Here is a 6,511-nt window from a genome sequence, read left to right as displayed (position 1 = left end):
TTGTTGTTTGGCGGGCCCTGGCTGGGTTTGAACCCGCCAGCTCAGGTGTATGTGGCTGGCGCCTTAGCCGCTTGAGCCACAGGTGCCGAGCCTGGAAAACTATTTTTAACCTACAACTCTATACACATCTAAACCATTAACAAGTGTAATAGTAGAATAAAGATATTTTCAGACATGTGGATACTTACGAAAGGCAATCTTGTTCAGAAAGCTACTGAAGGATGTGTTCCAACAAAATGAGGTAGAAATCCAAGAAAGAAGACAATATAGCATCCAGGAAATAGAGAAACAACCAAAAAAAAAGAAAGTGTAAAAAGAATTTTCAGAATGGTGACAAAGGAAATGACAGCTGTCGCAAACCCAGAGAGCACCTGACCAGATTACATCAGGAAGACAAGGGTCTCTGCATAATAGATTTTTTTGGGGGGTGGGCAATAAAATGGAACTGATACATTATTTAATTTGCTTAATCATACAGGAAATATTATTGTTATGGATTCTCCATTTTGTTTTACTGTTGAAAGATTTGTGAAGATTTAGATATGAAAGATATAGACAGATAAGCAATTGAAAAAAAGAAATGTTAAGTAAAGCAAAAGGCTGTATAAGAAATACTCAGATTTCTTTTCTGAATGTATTATCTTCATTCATTCTTTATGAGGTTTTTGTTCTCTGTCCGTATGTTAAGTATTGTTATTGTCATTAAATTTAGCCTTTTTAATTCTGTTAAAGGCAAAAGTGGAAACCTAATATACATATGTATAAGTAAGAAAAATTAATAAAAAAAAAGAAAAAATATTCAGTGCACTGTTTGGCTCTGTGGGGCAACACCGTTTACACAATCTGCAACATCAGCATTGTCACTGGCATTCACTGTGCCAATCACTGCTCTGAGGGCTTTTTGTTAAATATATCACTTGCCCTTATAACCACCCTGTGAGTATACTCTTAAAATTTTCATCTTGCCTGCAGGGGAAGTGAGGTACAAACTGATTAAGTAAATTTTTCCCTAAGCCATGGAATAAGGGTCACAATCAGGATTTGGACCCAGGAAAGCTGACTCTGGCACCCATACCCTTAACCAGTCTGTCATTCTGCCTGTGAACATTCACATAACCCAAAACTATGATGCAAGCACAGTGTGTGTGATGGAGGAGAGAAAGAAAAGGGGGAAGTGGGCCTGCCAGGCCCAAGCATACCAGGTACCTGTCCTGAGTGCAGGACGCCAGATGATAGCACCTAGAATTGATGAGCACACAGGTAACGTGTGCAAATTATTTATGAGCATGGAGAGTGTCGCCAGATCATTTAGGGTCTCACAGGCCATTTGAGGACTTGGCTTTTACTCAGTGAAATGAGAAGCCATTGGAAAGTTTTAATCAGAGAAGTGACATGATCTGACACATTTTAAAAGGACCATCCAGCTGCTGTGTGGGGAATGGCCTGGGAAGAAAGGGCAGGGGTAAAAACACATAGTACTTTGATGAAACAAAAATGGATTTCTCAAGATTAAAGGATGGGCAAAGAAGAAGAGAGACACAGTGAGGCAGAGAAGAACTTGGGACTCTCTCTTGTGTCATGAACATTATCCTTGATGGTGCAGAGGTCAGCTGGGGACAATGAGGTCCAGGCTGGGATGAAGTCAGCTTGAGCGCAGAGCACAGCCAGGAACAGAGTCTTGGATGGAGCCTCAGAACTGATCCAAGACACAGCCTGGGTGACGAGCTAGCACTTCTTAGTTACTAGATGACCTTGGGCAAGTGCTTCAGCATCTCTGAGCCCATGTCCTCTGTGCCAAAGACAGACACTCTGATCTTCTGCTAGGATTTAAACTAATTATGGGAGTGAAGCTTCTAAGAGGATCTGACACCTAGGGCTCAGAAGCTACCTTGGTTCCCATTCTCCTTTCCTGTCCCACACTCTGACTGGGCACACAGGCGACAGGCAAGCTAGAGCCTGGGTCCCCTGACCTCCCTCACACCCCACAGCCTCTTCTGTCTTCTGTATGTGCACCCCCACCCTAAGCACTGAGCCCTCAGGCATTAAAGAGCCCCCAGGAAAGGAAGGGGGGAGACAGCCAGCTCTCTGACAGAAACAGGTGAATTTTCTGATTCCCTCTCCCACCCAAGCATCTTCTGAGAATCATGCCGACAGACCAAGGTCACAGACACGGTGTTTGTGTCCCTAGTGGCTCAGACTTTGTGATAAAAATCTGAAATGCTGGTTGTGTCACCTCCCTAAAGCCTCTCAGAGATCTGCCAAGATGAGTGTCTGTCTCCGGGAAAGGAGCAGCAGTGTCCCCGGTGGCTCTGGTGTCTGTGTTAGGATTTGGAGCAGGGCAGCTCTCTACATGCCAGGTCTTCTGCCCTCACCTGTCCCCACTCCTGTAGAAGGAGGCGGCAGGACACTGGCCCTGACTGCAAACCACTGATGACGCTGGATGGCACTTTCCAGTTGGCACCCAGTGTGTCTTTATCTGCTGACCAGCCTCAGAAAAGCAAATTCATGGAGAAAAAAGGCATGGAGGTGAAGTTATACCCTCCACAGTAGGACAGGCTATGGTGGTAAGTCCCTTATTTTTATTGCAATCAGGTAGATGCTGGCCCAAGGCCACCCTCTCTGAAGGAGGGACTATGTGGAGAGACCAGGAGTGTGGTCCCCGCAGCTGGGCTTGTCCTGCAGTGCCCAGTGCCAGGGAGCAGGTCAGCTTGGTGCCGAGGAAGGGGGAGAATTGAAGAAGGCTCTGAACCAGATTTCCGGGCTATCTGAGCCAGACCATGGGCAGGACATTCCAGGCTTGGTGCTTGAGCAGCCATGAGGACAGGGCAGGGTTCCTCCACATGAGCTGGTGCTTCATGGCTATTTGGAAGGATGGTTGGGCGGGGGGGTGCAAAAGGAAAGGGAGACTCAGGACTAAAGTGCCCTGTATTCATAGATTGCCCAAAGAGGGGTGCAGGGTCACATGTGCTTCCCCAGAAGTTGAGCCCATAGCATGGAGGCAGGCTGGGAGTGGCTTCTCAGGAGCCCTGTCCCAGCAGGGTGTGAGGGAGGTGGGTGGGGTGGGGGAGGGGCCTGGCCAGGCGGTGGTCTGGGCTGGAGTCGCCCCCCAGACTGACCTCCCAGTTCCGGAGCATCAAATGCACCACAGCATTGGTTTCACCTTGAGACATGTCAGGGGCCACAGGCTGCCCTGGGAATGGCATAAGTCCTTCCTCCACAAAGCCATTTCTGTGCAGCCCCTTCTCAGGTGAACGGGGATAGTGGTGACCCTTGAATAGTCCAGGAAGTCAATTCAGCGGAGGGGAGCAGAGGGGGACAGCAATGTACCTGCCACGATGGTAGGGCCAGAAGACCCAGTCCACTTGGACTGGCTTAGAGGGGAGACTCTAGGCAACACTCAGAGGACATTGTCCTGCTGGGTGAGAAGGGAACACCCATGGGGCCATGAAGGAAGGACCAACTCACTGCACCGTTGGAAGAACTTACAGCTTTTCACCCACAGAGCTGCACACACTGCTGCTTTTGTGTCAGGAGAGGCATGCTTCATGTGGGAGGAGCACCCGAATCGCCGTGGGCTTGGTGAAGGTGACACCACTTCACTGGGGGCAGAGTGCTCAAGGAGAATTTGGGATGCTACTAAAATGTGGAAGGAAAGCAAAGTCTGTCTGTTCTGGAACCCCGTCTCCCAGATGTGAAGCACAGCTCACGTCTCTGTCCTAACGAGCGAGTGCTCACTAGACCAGTTTCCTGACAAACATCTCCCCTGAATTTCACTGTGACACCATGGGAAGAAAGAACCAAGCGGCACTAATGCATCTATGACGTTTTAAAAGAACAGCTCCATTTATGGTAAACTTGCCTGGAGTTTAAGCCCTGATGTCACTGCAGAAGCAGAAATGTATGGTTCCAGTGTCGCACCAGCCAGCCTCCTGCTCCTACCCCTCTACCCTCCGCGGGATGCCCAGCTCTCACCTTCACTCTCACCCAGGGGCCCTGGGCCCCACCTGCCTGCAGGGTGAACTTGGCTCAGAGGTCCCCCCTAACCCTTCTGGAGGCACATTCTTGGATGTCTGACCTGAGTCCATACTGCTGCTTTCTTCAGGGCACCCTGGTTCCCATTCAGGCCCCCACACCTCCTCAAGTGTTCTCAGGACAGGCTGGCTCCCCCCAGCTCTGGGAGGGCCTGATTTGTCCTGGTGGCATCCATTGCCTTGTCCCGGGGACGGTGGTAGGCCCCCAGCCACAGAGCTTGGTGCAGCAGTGGCAGGGAGATGCTTCCAGCTCTGGGGTGAGGGGACAGCCCCCAGGAGAGATGGGGGGCTCCTGAAAGGCAGTGCGGCTAGTGGGCCTGAGGATGAGGCCACTCGCAGAGGTGCTGGGGAGAAAAGAGGCAGTGAGGCTGACGGGAACCCGCCCTGCATCTGGGCTTTCTGTTTTAGGACAGCACGGTTCTACTTGCCAGTGCGGTCAGGGTTTCTGTCCTGGCAGCCAAGCATCCTGACTAATAGATACATCCTTCAAGAACTGTAAGTGTCACCTCCTCCAGGAAGCTGCTTCTGATCCCATCAGCTGGCTGCAATTCTCCCTCATTCTAAACTCTCAGAACTTGCTGTCCAGGCCTGTGTATCAGGTCACTTCCCGTCTTCCATTAGTATTACTGATCTACAGACCCCAATCCCTTTCTGCCCCAGTTTCTTGCGGGTGCAGATCCCTGTCAGGCTCCTGCCTGGCTCCCCACCTGCCCAACACAGGGGCTTGGGTACCATGACTTATATCTGTTGAGTCAATGAGTGAAGGAGAAAGTACTGAACTTAAGACACTTAAGGACTCAATGAGCAGATATTTGCTATTTGAATAGTGAATTTAAGTTTCACAGCTGGAAAACTGAATTGGATTTGTAGTAAAACATAAAATGTTGCACCTGCATCCTGCAACCCTGTTAATATGTGTCACTCACTGCTTATAACCATTCCATCTATGCTTGTTTTTTACTGGAGGGGGTGTGAGGGAGCTCTCCTATTTACCTAGAGCCTAGTTAAGTACTTTGTATGTGTTACCCATTTTCTTTAAGCCTGAAAGCCAAGGGGCATCTCTCTTTCCCCATTTTAGAGATGAGAGAACAGAGGCTCAGAGGATCTTGAGTAACTCATTTTCCCAGGATGGCATAGCTAGGAGAGAACTGTGGAGTGACAAAGCCCAGTGCTGACTCCAAAGTCTATCTTTGTAACTGCCAGCTGCATCTCCCTGGAGGGAGGCAGGGCCTCAGGGCTGTCAGTCAGGAGCATTCCCTGGCCTTGCCTTTCAATCTATTTTTATAAAAGGCAGTAGATAAGAGGCAGACTTTGGGGACTCTCATTCTTCTCGTTCCTTTGTCCTGTAACCACTAACAGCAAGATAGTCATGGTCACCTCTGGCCCTCCCAGGGAACACCTGTTTGGTGTTATGGTTAAATAAACACATAAATGACTGTCTTCATGGGGGTGGAGGGTGAGTTCTATTCAATCTACTATATTTAGCAAATATCTATATTTAGCCAAAGGTCCTTTGAATCCTTTGTACTTAGTAGTACAACACACACTGACAAGCACCTACTATGTGCCAGGCTCTACACTGAGCTGAGCTCTTGGGATACAACAGAGAGACATTACCTGCCAGGTGTCACCTGCTACACGTGAACAAATAATGATGAGGCATCCTGGCTGCCACACCAGGTGTAGGAAGCAAGAACTGGGGAGCCGAGTGGAGGCCAGAAGACTTATGCCTGGGCAGGACTGCAGTGGGCTTTAAGGGATGAATAGGAGTTTGCCTGGAAACTCCATTTGTCTCATACAGAGTAAAATGAAAAATTTTATTTATTCAATATCCAACAACTGACTGACTGCCATAGGTCCATGAAAGCAAACTCAGGTATTTACAACTACAAACACCTCATCACTGGGTATAGAGTAGAGAGACTCCCCCAATAAATATTTGGTGATGCAACTGGACACCACAGCCTAAATTGCTTGGGAGTTTTTCCATGAGAGAATAGCACACAGAATAACTTTATCATTCCCCAATACTGAAGAGAGTTCAGCAGGAGGGCTGCAGAGACGCACCTGGCACACATGCAGAGGGTACCCAAGGGTACGCCATGAAAAAAAGCTGCCTCCGTCCACCAAGGGCCCCAACCCACTGGCTCCCCTTCCCCAAAGCCACTGCTCCCTACCCTCTGTACATCCTTCCGGATGTCACCTATGTTGTTTGGCCTTAGGGTAGAATCCCTGTGGGAGAAAAAAAGGCATCTGTACAGAGATCCAGCCCAGTGCGTTTTCAACTGTTACACTAAAGTGCATGATGGAATGCCATCTCCCTTATAATAAACTCTGTCCCGAAAACTTCAGTGAAAACCTTTCCGTGGGCCTGGACCCATTTCAGGCTCAGTCCAGAAACAGGATTCACAAAATCCCCAAGTTCATTTCCAAGCTGCACCTCATGTGACAATCGATGAATCAATGGCAAACGGTCACCT

At 48.9% G+C, this 6,511-nt stretch overlaps 1 protein-coding gene across 5 annotated transcripts in view; it reads right to left on the bottom strand.

The window, feature by feature from the left end:
* LRRFIP1 (LRR binding FLII interacting protein 1) overlaps window positions 1-6,511 on the bottom strand; it is a 151,705-nt gene that overhangs the window by 144,611 nt on the left and 583 nt on the right. The gene's annotated exons all lie outside the window — the stretch shown is intronic.

This window comes from Otolemur garnettii, unplaced genomic scaffold (genome assembly GCF_000181295.1).
Source record: "Otolemur garnettii isolate 467f Iridium unplaced genomic scaffold, OtoGar3 scaffold00133, whole genome shotgun sequence".
Classification (NCBI taxonomy): Eukaryota; Metazoa; Chordata; class Mammalia; order Primates; family Galagidae; genus Otolemur; species Otolemur garnettii.
The sequence above is the reverse complement of the archived record's forward strand: the minus strand, read 5'-3'. Positions and strand labels throughout refer to the sequence as shown.